The sequence below is a fragment of the Pinus tabuliformis genome, chromosome 6 (assembly GCF_031772625.1).
Source record: "Pinus tabuliformis cultivar Carrire ecotype Pingquan chromosome 6, CPIR1, whole genome shotgun sequence".
NCBI classification, from domain to species: domain Eukaryota; kingdom Viridiplantae; phylum Streptophyta; class Pinopsida; order Pinales; family Pinaceae; genus Pinus; species Pinus tabuliformis.
In genome coordinates, this window is record NC_142292.1 from 865,470,636 (window position 1) to 865,490,439 (window position 19,804).

Sequence of the window (19,804 nt, forward strand, 5' to 3'; positions counted from 1 at the left end):
TTAATGAACATAGCATATCAAGAGATTGTGATCATCAACATTAGACAGAGCACCCATATTAGAGCTTGCCCCACTATTTTTCTTGTCTGAAAGACATATACGCTCCTTGTTCCACATAAACCTGCGTGTGTATGTGACTCAACTTCATGAAACATGCGTATAATAACCTTTCTCTGGAAAAATTAGATTTAACAGCAGGATGATGCAGCAACTACTCCCAGCTTTTGTTTGAGATATTCAAATGTTTCTCTGGGTAGTGGTTTAGTGAATATATCAACAACCTATTCTTTGGAGGGAACATACTCCAATTTGACTTTTTTTTCAAGCACTTTTTCATGTAGAAAATGGTATTTGATGGGTATGTGCTTGGTCTTGGAGTGCATGACTGGATTCTTTGAAATATTGATGGCACTTGTATTATCACATAGAATGGAGATGGGTGGAGTATATGTGATCTGAATGTCTTGCAAGGTTTGCATCATCCAAAGTAGTTGTGTGCAGCAAGATGCAACAACCACATATTCTGCTTCAGTTGTAGATAAAGCAATTGAACTTTGTTTCTTGCTGAATCAAGACACTAACCTGGAACCCATATAGAATGCACCACCACTAGTGCTTTTTCTGTCATCAACACTTGCTGCCCAATCTGCATCTATATATGCATGAAGAGTAAGATCTACATCTCTAAGATACCATAAACCAAAGTCTTGAGTTCCTTGAAGATATTTGAAAATTCTTTTGACTACCTGAAGGTGGGATTACTTTGGATTTGCTTGGAATCTTCCAACTATTCCTACTGCATGCATATGTCAGGTCAGGTACCTGTTAAATAAAGCAGACTGCCAATCATGGATCTATAAGTTGCTTGATGTACTGCTGTTAATTCATCATTAGGGAAAATTTTAAGAACCCCCCATAAATTTATATGTATAATAAATGGGTGAATCTCCATGGTATATAGGAAAAATGGAAGGCAATTTTATCAATAATATAATATGTATATATATATTTTTTGGCGAATCTCTCACTAGGCATGGCGAATATCTTACTCAATCATAAAATCTTGTAAGATCTTGGTGAGTCTTTCACTAAATAATAAAACTTTGTAAAGTCCTAGTGAATCTTAGCATTGTGAACTCTTAGAATTTTTTTTGAAAAAGTATAAAAGCATATATGACAAGAGCCACATGGTGGCAATATCACTGTTTTTTTTTCACATTTCCACCACATGGAACTTGTTTATAAAATTATATAAAAGCCAACCACGTCCCTTATAATATGCATGTAAGCTTATACCAAAGTCTGATACCTCTACTATTCTTGTCTTCATTCAAGTGTCATAGCTGCTATACTTAACACTGTGAATCACAACTCTCTCAAAAATCAACTCTATAGTGTAATTAAAACCTTTGGAAATTGAATTTGATAACTCTATAAAAAGGATTAGTGAAATAGAAGCTTTTGTGAATGATCCCACTAACTATCACTGCTAAACAATCAATCTAGACTATGAAGTCTTCCATCTTGATCACAATCATGCTCACGATCAAGGGAGTGCGACCACCTGGCCTGACATAATGGCCATCATAGCTTCCAATAATCAACAACCACCTTGCAAGGACATCCTAGCTCATGTCTCATGAATTTTATTCATCAATCTTAACTGATATAAATCTTATAAATATAATATTAGAATCCTCTCCAGATTCACTGTTAATAGAAGGGTAAAGGAAATTTTCTAGCTCAAGGCACTAGCCAATACCAACTTTGGTATTTGTGACCCCTTTGTGGGGATGCACCTACCCTGCCTCGTTGGGTTTCTGCCTTGTAACATAGTTCAAGGATCACAAGAATTTCCAATCTTCCTACTCCATTAAACACACTTTATATGCTATACATAGTGAATGGAAAAGAAGCATTATAGAACACACAATTTCACAGAAGGAAGAAAAATCTTAGCCAGTTCAATATCGAAATCTTAACCATTGATTACTAAAGAATAACAATTAGTGTAATGAATTGTTCTGTTGCCAAAGAAGCCTTAGTCAAGTATCAGCTTGAAGAAGAGGTAAACCATTCCAATTTGTCTTCAAATTTGTCTAAAAATGCTTATATTGGTTCTTTTTAAAAACATACTAGAGGCATAGGTTACAAGCTAATGTCCAAGATGGGCTATGAAGGAAATGGCTTGGGAAAGCATGCACAAGGTATTATTGAACCAATAATGGTTGAGGAAAGGCCTAAGTATTTGGGTCTTGGCTATGGAAATTCTTATGGAGAAAGTTCCAAAGTTGCCATGAAGGCCATTGAAACCGTTCCAAGAAGGAGTTTCATTGCAGATCCTCTATCTCAAGAGTGTGAATATTGTGTTCAGGAGGAATGAAATGACTTGAAACATCATTTGCAAGATGCAGGTGCTCAAAAGCACACCCTTGAACCAGAGAGTTGTGGAAAGTCTGACAGCCTTGAAGAGATTGATGGTGTTCCAAACGGAGCCACTTCTTCATCTGCTTTACCTCCCTATGAAGACAATAAAGGTGAAAGAGACAGGTATAAGTTTGGTTCTAACCATAGATATCGGAAAGGAATTGCATGTTCCTTTTTTGGTTTGGATAACCATCATGTTTCCAGATGTTGGAAGAGAATGGCCACATATAGGAAGCTTTTGAAGGAAAAGAAGCAAAAAGCCAAAGGTCCATTGGACAATGCAAATCATGCTATCAAAAGGATGCACATGTGTTGCACTTACTGCCATAAGCAAGGGCATCTTGCTACAAAATGTTGGACTATGAATCCAACAATTCTTCCACAAAAGCTGAAGAAGAAGGTGGAAAGAGAAAATGGCAGAAATGGAAAGAAATTTTCTGTGAATGATGTGTTTCAGGATGATTCACATGTTGATGTTGATGTGCAGACAAAGGAAAGACCTTTGAAATGGATTGGTAAGAAATGGTTAGAGTTCTTGCCCAATTAAAGATTGCATGTCTATTTATGCATCTGTTTGCATTTCTTTGTTGATGGAATGCAAGTTGCAGGTTTTTACCAAGATGGTGAATGGAAAAAGTTGAGTAGGAGTCTCACTTTGTTGCTACAACACTATGTTCATTTCAACTTTGAAAGTACAGTGTACTTAAGCGAAAGTTGAAGGATGAAATGCATGATGTGCATGAACACAGGGATGTTGATGTTTTCCTTGTTTTCGAAACATGTGTGTGTAATTGACTTGAAGGGTTGATTGCTTTGTTGTAAACATGCATGTAAAGTCGAGTTGGGAAAAGTTAACTTGGTCTCCAAGATAGAGGTAATAATGAAGTATTTCATCTTTTGGAAAAGAGTCCAAATGGTCTTTTTCTACATGTTTGACTTGGAGGATCATTTGTTGGAAACGCATGTTTTGTGGACTTGTTATCTAGTCCATCATTTGTATGCAGATATAAGACATGGAGGTGTTCACAAGATGTGAAATATGCTTCTTTTTGTTGAAGCAGAAGTTTAGTCCATCCATTTGTTGTCTGTATTTCTGTTGTTGTTAGCAGTTGTTGTTGACAGCTTTTCAAACAGGTACAATTGAAAGTTTTGTGAAACAGATGTACTTCACATTTGTTTGGGCCACCTTGGATCAATGATCAAGGTAGAGAAGTTCCAACTACCTTCTATGACCTTTTGAGTAGGAGTTATGCAGGAAGGCAAGGAGGAAAGTAATTCTTCCCAGGAAGACCAGCCCATCCAGGAAGGAGAGTGGTCAAAGGCTTTAATGCAGAGGCACTATGCAAGGCAAATGTAGGGAGGCTGAAAGAAGAGGGTGTTGTTACTGTCATTTACTGTTCAGATCAGTATATCAGTCTTTTGGAGACCAAAAGTTATTTTAGTGGGAAGGCGTGATCAGAAAATGATCCTAGATGATTTTTTCACTCAAAAATGAAAGTAAAAGGATGCTCCTAGAAATAGTCACATTTCATAGATCTGTTCATTCTAAATCCGATGCAATTTGAACGGAATAAAACAAACCTCAGATGCAGAAGTTATTATAAAAAGAAATTTCCTAATGTCCTTAGAAAAGGAGGCATTTTCTTATTAAATTGGTCTTTAAGGGAAAATATGTTGTTAATGTAAGTTCCTTAAAGAAATCGCATCGGCAACCTTTTTCCAATGGAACAATGGAAATATCGCATCGGAGATATGTATTATACGGGGTCAGATCGCAAGTCTTAAGGACATGCGATATGCAATCATCATTAAATATCGCATCACAATTATTTCAAAGGGAAGGACCTTGGGCCATCAACGATTGCGATAAGCGATTGCCACTTTATTGCATCGCATAGATCCATGGGAGAAACACCAGTGCCCCGAGGCCTTAAGATGTGTGATGGGCCAATTGTCATGAGCGCATTACAGTCGTCGGATCGGCAAAGGGAAGCAACGGTTAAGATCTGATCACTGATTGGCGATCGGGGAAGCTTAAGGGCAGCGAGCCATGGAACCAACGATATGCCGACTGCCAATATGCCGAAATGTCGATGGGTCGATACATCGATATGTGATAGCGTCGATCAGAGATTGGAGATCGGATCAGAGCAAAGCCAAAAGGGAGAACTGGGCCTTTAGACCATGTGACATTGCAATTTGCAACGAATGCGTGGACCCAAAATATTATAGATGCGGGTTGATAATTTTTTTTAGATCCGGCTTAGTCTATTCAGTGGGGTTTTCAATGTATTTCCTGTTTTTTAATGTATTTCCATACATCGTTGTGTATGGTTAAAATGTGCCTATTTTTAGATTTTAGTTCCGGAGAAGGGCTTGGCTTGCGACCGCCGCACCTTTTGTTCCCAAGTCGTTTCTATTCCAAACATCATTGTTCCCCACCTAGGTAAATGATGAAAATGCAGACAGGGAGGCGAACGGATGGACAGAGGGACAAAGAGACTGATTGCCTGAGAACCACAAGGCCAGAGAGGAATAGTCAGAGGCATGACCAGAGAGGCACGGCCAGAGGAAGGCAAAGAGTTGGAAAAGGAAGGTGTTTTGGGAACCAAAGAGGCTTTGGTAACCATCCACGAGAGATGGAAGCGTTATTCTTGGTGGACTCGAGGAGTTCGAGCCATCTCGGGGGATTAATCCCATTGTTGTAGAGCTAGCAAGGGAGAGCTCACAAACGGTAATGATCCCAAAGAGCCTGAGGAAAAAAGAGCCCAAGAGAAAAAGAGCCGAGGGACAGAGAGTTGAGAACCCAAGAGACTTAATCCCAAGAGGGATAGAGAACCACAATCCCACAGAGAAGCGGGAGGTGGAGCGAAAGAGGCCAAGAGACCCACAGAGAGCCCGAGAGCCAGAGAGTCAGGGCCAGTCTGAACTTGAGCGTGATGTTAGCTTCAACAATTAAGGAAATGCAAAATTATGATGGAGTCATTGTTTGAAGAAGCTCAAGACAGCCAGGAGCATTGATTGAAGGAATAAAGTCCAAGGGAGTTTGGATCTATTTGCAGCAATAGCTATGGATAAAGATGGAATTCTAAGCCCATTGGTTCAGTTAATAACCATTAGAGTTGAGTGTGGAACTTGTAAAATAATTTAAGCCATAATCCCAAAGAGCCAAGTCAAAATGACAAGAGCTCATGGAGACGTAGCCCACAAGAGTTTTGGGTGAACTCCTCATTAAATTGTTGTCTTATGTGTATTGTGTTACTGCTGCATTATTCACTGTTATATGCATTTATGTATATGTTCAAGCACATTTAAATATCAACATACACAACAGATTTTAAAGCACATAAAAGCCAACAATAAAAATAAGCATATGCCTATATTTTAGAGCATTTTTAATTCCGCATTGGTTAATCATTAAAGACTTGGGAATATTCAAGCTTTGGAAATGGGAGAGATTCTTGTAAGTGAGACAAGAAACCTAAGTGCTCCATTTTCAAATCAGATGTTTAGGGTTTTCCATTGTTTCTCAACAATAAATAGGCCTTCGAGCCTCATTGTAAGACAATTCAGAGGCATGTAGCTGCCACATCTCTTCTCAGAGATAAGCTACAATTGCCCTAGCTAGTTTATTTCCATTTCTATTTGTAAGCATATTTCAATATTTTACAGTAATTAAATGAAGTATTATTTCTACTGCATCTCTATATATATGGTTATATCTGTAATTTGTTGCGTTCATGTTTAAATCCGGATCATCCTACCACTTGATGCCTCCTCATTCACCGAAGACCTTTCCACGTCATCCAATCTTTCCATGTAGATGAGTCAAACTTGAACTTTGACTTGCTCTAGCTTTTGCATAAGAGCTTGGATTTGAGTTTCGTTCACACTGTTGGATTCAGAATGACGAGCTGTTCTAAAGCTAAGTTTAACAAAGTTCTAGCACTTTGACTTTTTAGCATAATTTTGAGCACATGATCAATTCTCCCCACTAGAAGCCTTTTGGACCCCAAAAGATTATATTCAGTTACTGAACAGATGAGGGTACTATTCCCTCACCTTCCCCTCTTCAATCCATTTGTCCTTTGATGGATTTTTACCTTTGAGACCCACTCGAAGATAATCAACATTTCCCCTCTTTGATGACCTCATTTTTCTATCAAGTATGGTTTCTTGTTGAAGCTCATCAAGAAATTATAGAGAAAAGTCTTCAATTGATGGAATTTGTACACTTTCTCCTTAATCTTCAACCAAAGGAGGCTCATACAATCTCAAATTTTCAACATTAACAACGGAATAAATTTGCATATATGAAGGAAAATCAAGCTTGGAAGCATTATTACCAATATTTTCCATAATTTTAAATGGACCATAATGAATTGGTTTCAACTTTTTACCTTCACCTTGAAGCCTTTCCTTGCTAATGTAAAGACAAACATCATCACCTACTTGAAACTGAAGACCACATGATGTTTATCATGCATTGACTCTTTTCTGGTTGTTCTTGAATTGTTTGGTGAATCAACTGGATTTTCTCAGTGAATTTCTTTGCTCTATCTATGTCGTTATGTCCATCTACAGCTACATCTTTCTCAAAGATGAAATCCAAAGGTGATTTAGGAAAATAACCAAGACATGCCTCAAAAGGCGAAGTTAGACTAGAAGAGTGTTTTGCTCGGTTTTAACCATGTTGAATATAATGCAACTGTTCATCCCGCAACTTAAGATGTTTGCTGCAATATCCTCTTAGCAAATGAGTAGTTGTCTTGTTAACCACTTTAGTTTGACCATCTGTTTGTGATGGAAGGTTGTAATTTTCTTCAACTTGGTGTCCATCAAGTTCCATATATTTGACCAAAAATTGCCAACAAATCGGGAATCACGATCACTTACAATAGAAGTAGGTAATCCAAAATGAACCCATACATTTTGAAACAAAAGTTGAGATATTTGTTTAGCTTTAATTTTTTTTTACAAGGCATTAATATTCACATCTTGCTTAACCTATCCACATCTACGTACAAATAATAATGACCTTTTCTTGATAAAGCAAGACCTACAAAATCCATGGAAACACTCTCACATGGACGTGAAGGCACTGGAAGTGGTGTGTACAATCCTAGTTTCCTATTACTAGGCTTACTGACTGCACACAATAAACAACCTTTGTAAAACATGACACACTTTCAAGCATACGAGGCTAGTAAAAATACCTCTAAATATTTTCCATTGTTTTACTTACACTGAAATGTCTAGCAATAAGAGAAGTGTGTGCTTCCCTTGTGACATTTACTCTCTCTCCCCGTGGAACACAAAGTTTTCCCAAATGATATAATAGATTATCATGTACATGGTAGTCTAATTTCTCAACTTGGTGGCCTTGATGCAAGTTTGAGTATACCTCTTGAAAGTCAGCATCATGTGCATATTGTTCAACATAACTTTCAAGAAAAACAGAATTATTCTTAAGTAAAATGGCTACATTAACAACCGGTCTAGAAATCATATTAGCAACTCTGTTATATATACATTCCTTGTACCTGATTACCAAGTGGAATTTCTATAAGAATCCCATCCAACGAAAGTGCCTTGATTTTTGCAATTTTGTTTGAGATTGTAGATATTGAAAAGGTTGATGATCGGTGTGAATAATGGTTTCTTTTGCCATTAAGTAATGCTTCCATTTCTTCACATTTGCATCAATGCGTAAAGTTGTTTATCATATGTAGGATAGTTAATAAAAGCACCATTAAAAATCTCAAATGAAATGAAATGGGCTTACCATGTTGTAAAAGAACTGCACCCATGGCATAGTCACTTGCATCTATTTGTATTTCAAATGGTTGTTTCAAATCCGGCAATGCTAAAGCTGGGGCTGAAGTGATCTTTTGTTTTAAAGCATCGAATGCTTTTTGTTGTTTGCCTCCCCACTGGAAGACAACCTTCACATTGGTCAAAGCATGTAGTGGAGTTGTTATGGAAAAGAAATTGGCGATGAACTTCCTCCAGTACTGCGCTGCTCCCAGAAAACTCCTTACTTTTGTGACCAATTTGGTTATTGGCCATTTCAAAATGACCGAAACTTTAGAGGGGTTAATTTTCAGCTCACCTCCTCCAACTATGTGGCCCAAATACACTAAGGAAGTTTTCCCAAATTCACATTTAGACATATTTAGAAATAACTGTTATTTTTTCAAGACATCCAACACTTTCCTCAAATGCTTGGCATGCTCTTCTTGTGATTTGCTGAATATCAAAATATCATCTAAATAGACAATTACAAACTCATCAAGAAAGGATCTTAAAACATCATTAATAACTATCATGAATGTAGCTGGAGCGTTGCAAAGACCGAAAGGCATAACCAGCCACTCAAACAATCTCTGTTTGGTTTTAAAATCAGTGTTCCAAATATCCTTCTCAGTTATTCTAACTTGATGATATCCATTTCTCAAGTCTAATTTAGTGAAATATTTTTCATTCTTCAACTGATCTAGCAAATCATCTATTTTGGGAAGTGGGTATTAATTCTTTATGGTAATTTTATTCAAATCTCGATAATCTACGCACATGCGCCAGGTTCCATCTTTCTTGGGTACCAAAACATTTGGTGAACAACATGGCGAAGTAGAGGGACGAATTACACCTTTATCTAACAATTCCTAGACTTTTTTATTAATTTCTAAACTTTCCATAGTTGACATTCGATACATACTGATATTCGGGAGTGGACAGTCTTGTTATAGCTAAATTTTGTGTTGAATTCCCCTTTTTGGTGGCAATCCCTTTGGTTCTTGAAACACATCTCCATATTGATTGGCCACATCAACCAATTCAACTGTTAGCTTCATTTCACAGCCTGCAAAGGATTCACGCTCTGTGCATTCTTCTACTTGATCATAAGGAGCACAAGATTCTTGCTGGAATTGACCAGTCGCTTCATTTGCCTTGCGCTTTCTAAAGACATATTAAGCTTTCTATGATGGGCTCTCACAATATACTCCACTCCATCTTTGAACAAATGATATTTGTTCTCAAATCTATGGAAATCAGCTTTCCGGTCATACATATACGGGCTTCCTAACACAATTCCAGAAATATCCAATGAAATTGGCAGTAATAGAAAACCTGAAAACACATTTCGTTGTGACCTAAAGATTTTCATCCTTGGTTATCCAACCCAACGGATACGGTTTATGATGAGGCACAATTTCCAAATTCAACTTCTTGACCAAGTCTGTAGAAATTAAATTTTCCTGGGATCCATTATCGAATAGTGTATCAATCTTGGTGTGTTTGGAAATAACTTTGATATGGAACAACTCAATTATGTTTTCTTCATTTAAAGCATTGTTGGAGTTATTTTCTACGCTGGTGCTTTCCACAACTTCCTCTTTGCTTGTTTTTGCCATGACTTTTCCTTTAGTGGTTGTGGCTACAATATTTGTTTCATCTCATGAGTCAGAACCCAAGTCTTTTTGTACAACAATGTTTGTCTTCTATTTCCCTTTATTGTTAAATTTATTTGGTCTTAATTCCGAATGAAGCTTCCAGAAATGCACTTCATCATGGCCCTCTTTGGAACAATTCTTGCACACGGGTTTCTCCCCTTCTTTCTTAACAAAAGAATTTTTCTTTTGGTTTCCTTTAGATTTATTTCCTTTTTCACCACTCTAGAATGGCTTCTTATTACCTTATTCTTGTACATTTTTCCCTCTTGCTTCGAGGTGTGTAGATTGAACACATACCTCATCAAGATTCGTGGGATTAAACATAATAATAGTGTGTCAAAGATAGATATTCAACCATCCTATGTATTTCAGCAAAGTATCTTGTGACTGCAAGTCTACTCCTAACATAAGAGCTCTTCTTCTAAACTCCTGAGTATGCTCTTACATATTTTGACCTTTTAACTGTCTGAAATTTTTCCAATTCATGAAAGCTCTTTGCATATGAGCTAAAGGGTAGAATTGTCTTTTTATAGCAATAATGAAATCAAACCAAGTAATAGAGGTCTTACCATGTTTTTTTATCTCATCTTGAGTCCTTGCTTCCCACAAAATGAGTGTTGCACCCTCCATTCTCAATGAATCCAACTGAATTTTGATATCGTCCTCTGAAGGCTCTAAATTCTACAATACACCTCCAACTGACAAATCCATTTATCCAACTTTTATGCATTAACTTCTCCATTATACATGGGCAACTCGAATTTAACATCAAGTTTTAGAAAATGTGATTTACTAGTTCCTTTTGAAGAATGATGATGAGTATGAGTAAGGATTGTATTAGTTGAAGAGGGTAAATATGCTTGTGAAAAAGAAGATGAAGAAGATGGTGGAGAGTGTGGAGGTTTGTCTCCATTCCCATTACCTCCTTTTCCATTACCTCTTTTTCCATTACCTTCTCCTAAAGAACCTTCTCCATTGGGAGGTTTGGAACTTTCTCCTTGCAATCTACTATTCCTCTCTTCATAAAGGACCTTAACCATCTCTTTCATATCAAAGAAAGCCTTTCTGAATGCTCTTTCATCATCGGTCATGGTAGGTTCTCCTTCATGAGACATGGTCTCTGAAGACTCAACTGCAACTTCTACAACTTGAGGATGTATTGGTGTATAAGACTTTGGAAACCTTGCTCTTCTTCCACTTGAGCCAACTACAGGGCTTTCAACCAGCTTCCCTTCTCCTCTTTTGAGTTTTAACCTTGTTAGCATGACACAAAACTAGCAAACAATACTCCTTCTTTGCACAAGCAAATCTAGTAAGCAAAAACCAGTGCTCTGATACCAACTTGATTTGAAATGGAGTAGATTAGTAATGTTGTGCTAATTCCCCATTCAGATTAAAAACCAATATTATTATCATTTTCTTATCAAGTGCTTAAGGATTCAACATTTTTGCTCAATTAATTGATTCCCATGAGAGTTTCTTATGTAAATGTTATAAACAATTTAACATAAAACATAAGTTGAACAACAACAAAATAACAACAAAGAACATCAAAATACAACACACAACGCGGATATTTGATGAGGATTTCACCCCTCCTGGACTATGTCTCCTTGGTCCAGCTTCCAATTCTTGGGCCTCTCTATTATGCCCATAATTACAACAAAAGTGTGTTTTCAATGCTCAAATGCCTCTGAAACATGTCACAATGAGTTCAAAATAGCCAAAACTACTAGGATTGACTCTTTTTGCCCCTAATTTGGATAATAACTGAAGAAGTTATTACCTCTCCCAGTTCTCCCACAATTTGCTCAACAAATTCCCCTTTTTTAGCCACTAACCATCAAATTCAGTCTAAAATCCACTAACTGGGGGAAAATTTCGTCGCATGGCGGGCCATAACATGTCGGCTGAATCGCAAATTGAAATTACCAAGTGTTGTCGGCTTATGGTCTGTGAATAAAACGGGTGATTTGTGATTGCAATAAGGTGGACCGGACGAGAGTATAAACTGGAACCTATAGTGGCATCACATCCGGGAACCATCGATTTTCGTAATCAGCAGGGTATCGGCGAGTAACAATATGTAGGTCTGCTCTATTGCGATATGCAATTGTGATATCGCATCGCAACCCGAATTCACTAGGGGTCGATTCTGAAACACCTTCCCTTTGTCGATCTTTGATTGCAATCCATCGCATCACAATTCCAGTCAATTTTTGAACGCCTTCCCTTCACCGATTTCGGTTGTGATTTGTGATTGCCTTATCGCACTGCAACCCTTCCCTACTCGGGGCTAATTTTTAACACGATTTGGCTGCGACTATGATTTGTGATATGCGGGGGCCAATGGCAACCTGCCATTGGGCGCATCTTCATTCACTGAAGACCTTTCCACATCATCCAATCTTGCCATGTAGACAAGTCAAACTTGAACTTTCACTTGCTCCAACTTCTGCATACGAGCTCAGATTTGAGTTTCGTTCACACTATTGGGTTCAGAATGACGAGCTCTTTGATCTTAAGCTAATTTTAACAAATTTATAACACTTTAATTTGTTAGCATAATTTTGAGCACCTGATCACAACTTGTCATCTCAATAACTTCTTCACCTATTACCTCATCCACAACACCATCATGTTGAGACAATCCATCCTACTTACCTCCCTTTGCTTAAGTCCCATTCTTGCTTTTCCCTATAAGGGTAGTAAGTATCCCCATTATGATTACCTTAAATTGTCCAAATCTCACTTTATGTATCGTACTGTGGTACTTGGATCCTCCAACCCCTTTGACACTTTCGGCACCAACTCCTCATTTGGTTTTAATACCTGTGCAACCCGCCGGTGTTATCATTATGTTCTCTAAGGAATCTACACATGCCCGGTGAATCACCATCGAGTTTATCAGAGTAGATGTGGCCAAGGGAAACCTGAGAAGGTATGGACACCAATATATTTGGAAAATCTATGGCCACCCCAACCCCACACCTAGAACTATCTATCTATGTGTTTTATGTGATCTCACTTGCCATGCAACTAATAATTTTCCAATGCTACCAAAGTTATTAGACTTATTTATCCTCAATTATTTAGAACCTAAACCATCCACTTTGGTTGTATAGGTTTATTTCTCTAGAATATTAACAAAGAGTATTTAATCCTTTTGTACCAACCATTCATGTGCTTTGTGGTGCAATTTCCAATGGTCATGATCTTGATTTATTTATAGAGGATAATCCTACAAATATTTTGGATGATGTTTCCCTTTGACATCAATTTTTTTTCAAGAAGTATAAGGTAAGCCAAGTTTTGAAATTGGGATTCCTCTTAGGAAACCCAATGAGAATATTTTACACATTTTTAACCTTTCAACTTCCATCAGACCACTATCTTCTGAAGACTTGACATTTTCATAAGATGGAATCACTAAAGAAGTCATTCAATGATTGTTGTCTCCTTGACCCCATCATTGTTGGAACCACCATCTACTTGTTCCATATATTTATTTTTCAAAATATCTTATGTAAGGGAAAGTTCTCATGTAATTAATTAGGGGTCCCCTACCCCTACATAACCTTCTTTTACCCTCTCTATGATTTTGCTTGAATATGCAAGTTCTAGTGCTGCTATCTTACACCTCATGAAATAATCATAGAATCCTTTAAAACTTCTAATTATCCATGGGATGGCATGCGAAACACAAGACCAAATGACATTACATGCTCTTCCTAGCTTTATGGGCCTATTGGACATCAGTGAAAATTGCCAAAGGGTTTACTCATTTTCACCTCATCCATGGTGAAGAGGTAATCTTACCTATTGAGTTCCAAATCCCTTCCCTTCATTTTAGTTTTCAAACTCTCCCTTGATGCCATGTCATTAGAATAAAATCTATATTTACCTTGAAATATACAAAAAATAATCACAGTTATAAATATTATAATTCAAGGTTATAGTTAATCATATAATTCACAATTTTATATCTTCTATAACACCTTAGTATAACCATATAAAGTGATACAAGACCCTGGGACCACTAATTTTGAAGACTTGTCATTTTCATTAAATGGAATCATTGAGAACTCATTCTATGATTAGTGTCCCTTGACCTCATCATTGTTGGAACCACCATTTACTAAATCCATATATTTATTCATCAAATCGCCCCATGTTCCTTTGGAATTGATTAGGTGTCCCCTGCCCCTGTTTCACCTTCTTTTACCCCATATGTAGTGTTCCAGGAATGTGTGGACTCTAGTACTCCTATCTTCCACCTCGACAAAGAGACTCTAGAATTTGTAATTATCCATGGGATGACATACAGGCCATGAATAAACATAATACCAAATAACATAACATATTTTTTCCAATTTTATGGCCCTATCGGGGTTCAATTGAAACTACCACAATGTTTACTCCATTTTATACATCCATGTTGAAGACACACTTTTACTTGTTGAGTGTCAGATCCCCTCCCTTCATTTAGTTGTCAAACTCTTCCTTGATACCACCCTATTGGAACAAAAACTATTTACCTGGAAGCATGTCAATAAAAATCAAGATTATAAATCTTATTATTTAAAATAATATTTAATCATATAATTCACAATTGTAAATCTTTCATAATAATTAAATCTAAACATATAACTAAATACACAAAATTATATGAGAAGTAAAATTTAAATTGAATAAAAAGATTTTAAGTTTTTTTTTTATATACAACTCCTCATATGTCCCCATGCCATGAATGAACTTAAACATATTTTCTATGACCGAAAGAATTTTTACACACCTAAATATCATCTCCTAAAGTGACGGACCAATTTTGAAAGAGAAAGAACCCCAAAGAAATGAGGTACCGTTTAGGCTTTGGTAGAGGATTATAGCTTTAGATTTAAATAAAATAATGTCGTGTTATAACAGGGTGAAAATAATTTATTATCTAACCTCTGAGTATATGGTTTAATAGTGGAATCTATTTACTTATTGGTGATATTTAGATGAAAGATTATGAAGGGAAAGGATATTAAAAGAAAACATATATAATTGAGTTGAGAGGTGTATTTTTAAACTCAAGTATGAGAGATTGTGTATGTCAAGTTCTTAATAAAAGAATAATAAAAATAACAATAATTAATGTTTTGGGAAAACAAACATGAAAATAACCATATAAATAAACAAAAAAGTGTAATACAATTCAATATAAAAAAAATTGCAAATCCTGCTCCAAAATATTTTAATATTTTAATTAAATATCTGTAAAATGATTTTTTAAAAGAAAAACCATATCCTATGATATATTAATATCTTTAAAAACATAAATATTTCCACGTTAAAATTGTAATATTTAAAAATATTAATTTGATGTAGTTTTATTATAACTTTTGTTATCATGCCATGTAAAAAAATTATTAAATATAATAGTGATATTTATATTGATATCGATATTAATATTATTAGATTTAATAACTTTGGATTAATAATTTGAGGAAAGGTTTTTGTTTCGAGGGATTTGATTTGATAGATTTGGAGTTAAATGGATCTAGGTTGGTATATAAATTTTTGTAATTCTTATCTATTTGTTTAGGTTGTTATAATGTTATTTCATATGAGTTGGAATATGGAAGGTAAGAACTTCCTTATCTATATGTTTGACTAAAAGAAAAAAATAGAGTTTCATTGTCTATATGTTTGACTTGTAAATACCATTTTATATGAGTTGGAATAGAGTAGAGTATATGAGTTCGAATAAAGTGTTTTGACTTATGAATACGAGTAGAGTATATGAGTTGGAATACAATGTTTCAACTTATGAATTAGAATGAAGTAGAGGATATGAGTTGGAATAAAGTGTTTTGACTTATGAATTGGAATAAAGGAGAGTATATGAGTTGGAATAAAGTGTTTTGACTTATGAATAACATAGTAGAGTATATAAGTTGGAATACAATGTTTTGATTTATGAATACCAGAGTAGAGTATATGAGTTGGAATACAGTGTTTTTTGACTTATGAATACCAGAGTATATGAGTTGGAATACAATGTTTTTTGACTTATGAATACCAGAGTATATGAGTATATGAATTAGAATAGAGTAATTAACCTTGTAGTTTAAATAATCCATAGAAATTCGTATTCTTTGAGTAGAGTTTTGTGCTTAAAAGGAGTAGATTTTTGGCCTTTTAGAGTATATGAATCGGAATAGAGTAATGAACCTTGTAGTTTAAATAATCCACAGAAATTCTTATTCTTCGAGTAGAGTTTTGTGCTTATAAGGTAGTTTAAATAATCCATGATTCCAAAAGAAATTCTTATTGTTCGAATAGAGTTTTGTGCTTATAAGGTAGTTTAAATAATCCATGATTCCAAAAGAAATTCTTATTCTTCGAGTAGAGTTTTGTTCTTTTAGAGTATATGAATTGGAATAGAGTAATTAACCTTGTAGTTTAAATAATCCACATAAATTCTTATTCTTCGAATAGAGTTTTGTGCTTATAAGATAGTTTAAACAATCCGAGTTTTGTGCTTATAAGATAGTTTAAACAATCCGAGTTTTGTGCTTATAAGATAGTTTAAACAATCCGAGGTTTGTCCTTTTAGAGTATATGGATCGGAATAGAGTAATTAACCTTGTAGTTTAAACAATCCACATAAATTCTTATTCTTCGAGTAGAGTTTTGTGCTTATAAGGTAGTTTAAACAATCCACAATCCACGATTCCGAAAGAAATTCTTATTCTTCAAGTAGAGTTTTGTGCTCAAAAGGAAAGGAAAGCAGCGAGTGCTCAATTCTGAGAAAAATTCTTATTCTTCAAGTAGGGAATCCACGATTCCGAAAGAAATTCTTATTCTTCAAGTAAAAGTTTTGTGCTCAAAAGGAAAGGAAAAGAAATTCTTATTCTTCGAGTAAAAGTTTTGTGCTCAAAAGGAAAGGAAAACAGCGAGTGCTCAATTCTGAAAGAAATTCTTATTATTCTTCAAGTAGAGTTTTGTTTTGTGCTCAATTCCGAAAGAAATTCTTACTATTCTTCTTCAACTAGAGTTTTGTTTTGTGCTCAATTCCGAAAGAAATTATTATTCTTCAACTAGAATTTTGTTTTGTTTTGTGCTCAATTCCGAAAGAAATTATTATTCTTCAACTAGAATTTTGTTTTGTTTTGTGCTCAATTCCGAAAGAAATTATTATTCTTCAAAAGAAATTATTATTCTTCAACTAGAATTTTGTTTCGTTTTGTGCTCAATACCGGAAGAAATTATTATTCTTCAACTAAAATTTTGTTTTGTTTTGTGCTCAATTCCAAAAGAAATTATTTTGTTTTGTGCTCAATACCGAAAGAAATTATTATTCTTCAACTAGAATTTTGTTTTGTTTTGTGCTAAATTCCAAAAGAAATTATTATTTTTCAACTAGAGTTTTGTTTTGTGCTCAAAATGCAAAGAACGCAGAAAGTGGCCTATGCAGGTCTCGAACCTGCGACCTTCGCGTTATTAGCACGACGCTCTAACCAACTGAGCTAATAGGCCACATGTCCCAGTTTTAAGGACGACCAATTTTGTTCTTTTGGTTATTGGAATAAATTTAATTGCACGAAACCCCATGTCCTTTCCCCGCTTTCAAATCCAACTGATACTGCTCAAATCATTGTATAAGATGGTAAGACTTAATTCTTCAAAATTACACTCAAAATCTTCTGGTCTAATAACACCCTCACAATAATACAAATAATTGCTTTAGAGAGTCTCCTGTTTTGATTTGTACTTCTCCCTTTGTAATTTCTGTCGTCTGTACAGTACATTCTTGAGTTAAGAAATGCACAAAGTGTGCCAAACAGTAAGAAAGTTTGTTGTTGGATTTTTGTTTTGAAGAGATAAATAGGGTCCCATGCAAAAGCTCGCTACCAGTTTTACTCAAAACACCGAAATTCACGCGATACCTGGATATGATTATACGAAATTATCAAAACCAAACCTAAGGCGCCCACCGTGGGGCTCGAACCCACGACCACAAGGTTAAGAGCCTTGCGCTCTACCAACTGAGCTAGACGGGCTGATGGAGACGAGTGGAAAGCGTCATTTTCACAGTGATAGATGCCACAGGTCCGAACGTTCTCTGCAACATACCGCCTCGATTGAACAAATACATACCTTTTATATTTAGGCATTAATCGCTTTCCTATTGTTTTGGTTATTATAATTATGACCTCTTATTTGGTTATTCTTGGAAATTAAAGATGCATTTGGTTACTTTGTTTATATTATAAACTATATATAATATTTATTAACTTCTCAAATTCCTCACGCTGTAGGTGGAGAACTCTGGTAGCATCCATGCTTGTTTGGTTCTTTTCGGTTGGTTATGAGTCCCACATTCATGCTTGGAATATGGCACGGGGGTGATTGGCTGAACAGAGACTTGGCTTAACCAATCTATGGTCGAGTGGAACGTGGTAGTCCGATCTCCGGTTGGTTCTTGCCTTCATTAATGAGAAATTCATTCCCTTGGTTCTCATGTATAAATGTACTGGTTTATATGTGGATTTTATGGCTAATATGTTTATGGTATTTATGTTGTTACTATGTTGGTTATATGTATGTTTTATGACAACAGCTATGTATGGATCTCAATATGTTTTTACCTGTAAATGAATGGACAATGTATCTATGACTTAATAGATGATAATGCAGCAAAAGACATGAGGGAACAATGGTTCTTAGCAATTCTCAGATAAGTATGAGATCCCTATGCCTAATTTTTTTGTTTACACCTGTAGATTACATGTTTGTGACATGCTTGCGATATCTTTGACGAAATGCCTGTCATGGCTAGTAGGGGTCTAGTTAAGGGATTGTTTAACTCATTGCTTCTACTTCATTGTTTCCCTGTTATTTTACTGATCTTAAGATATCATTCCATTCTGGGTAGTGACCTAGGCTCTAGGTCAGAAAAAGTGGCTCAAATCCCGGGACACTAGCACAAAACTAGACAAATTGGTCCCTGCACGCTGGCATGCAGGCTTGTGAGAGTGTCCAGAGGTCCCTGGATGTTGGCATGTCCATAGCATGAGAGTGTCTAGAGGGAAAGTGATTAGAAGTTTCAGTGGGACCCAGGGGCAAGCTACCTGAAGTGTTGGCATGGTTCTTAGGGGTCCTGTAGCTGATGTGGAAGGTCTGTTTGTTGTGTTTCCATTGATTCCATTTCCTTAAGGTCACATAGGAGGTCGAATCCAACCATAGTAGCCTCTCATCGCATGTTTACCCCGGTTGGTTGGTTACTTGGGTAGATGTGGGAGGAGGGTGTTACATTCTTTATATAGAACATTAACAAAGAGTATTCAATCCTTGTGTACTAACCATGCATGTGATTTGTGGTGCAATTACCAGTGTTCATCATCTTGATTGCATTATAAAGGATAATCCCACACTTATTTTGGATGATGTTTCCCTTTGACATCCAAAGTTTTTTCAAGAAGTATAAGGTAAGCCAAGTTTTGAAATTGGACCTCCTCCTGGGAAACCCAATGAGAATATTGTCATTTTTTACCCTTTCAACTTCCATGGGACCAATATCTTCTGAAGAATTGAAATTTTCATAAGATGTAATCACTGGAGAAGTCATTCTATCGTTGTTGTCTCCTTGACTCCACCATTGTTGGAACCATCATCTACCTATTCCATATCTTTATTAGTCAAAATATCTTATGTAAGGGAAAGTTCTCAACTAATTGATTAGGGGTCCCCTACCCCTCCGTCACCTTCTTTTACCCTCTCTATGGTTTTGCTTGAATATGCGGGTTCTAGTGCTCCTATCTTCCACCTCATGAAATAATGATAGAATCCTTTACAACTTCTAATTATCCATGGGATGAATGGGGAACCACAATACCAAATGGCATTACATTCTCTTCCCATATTTATGAACC

At 36.0% G+C, this 19,804-nt stretch overlaps 2 non-coding genes across 2 annotated transcripts; both read right to left on the reverse strand.

Moving 5' to 3' along the window:
• Positions 1 to 17,334: 17,334 nt before the first annotated feature.
• On the reverse strand, positions 17,335 to 17,408 carry TRNAI-AAU (transfer RNA isoleucine (anticodon AAU)). The gene has a single exon. It is a non-coding gene; the product is annotated as a tRNA-Ile (tRNA).
• Positions 17,409 to 17,859: 451 nt separating this feature from the next.
• TRNAK-CUU (transfer RNA lysine (anticodon CUU)) lies at positions 17,860 to 17,932 on the reverse strand. Its single transcript has one exon. It is a non-coding gene; the product is annotated as a tRNA-Lys (tRNA).
• Positions 17,933 to 19,804: the final 1,872 nt, after the last annotated feature.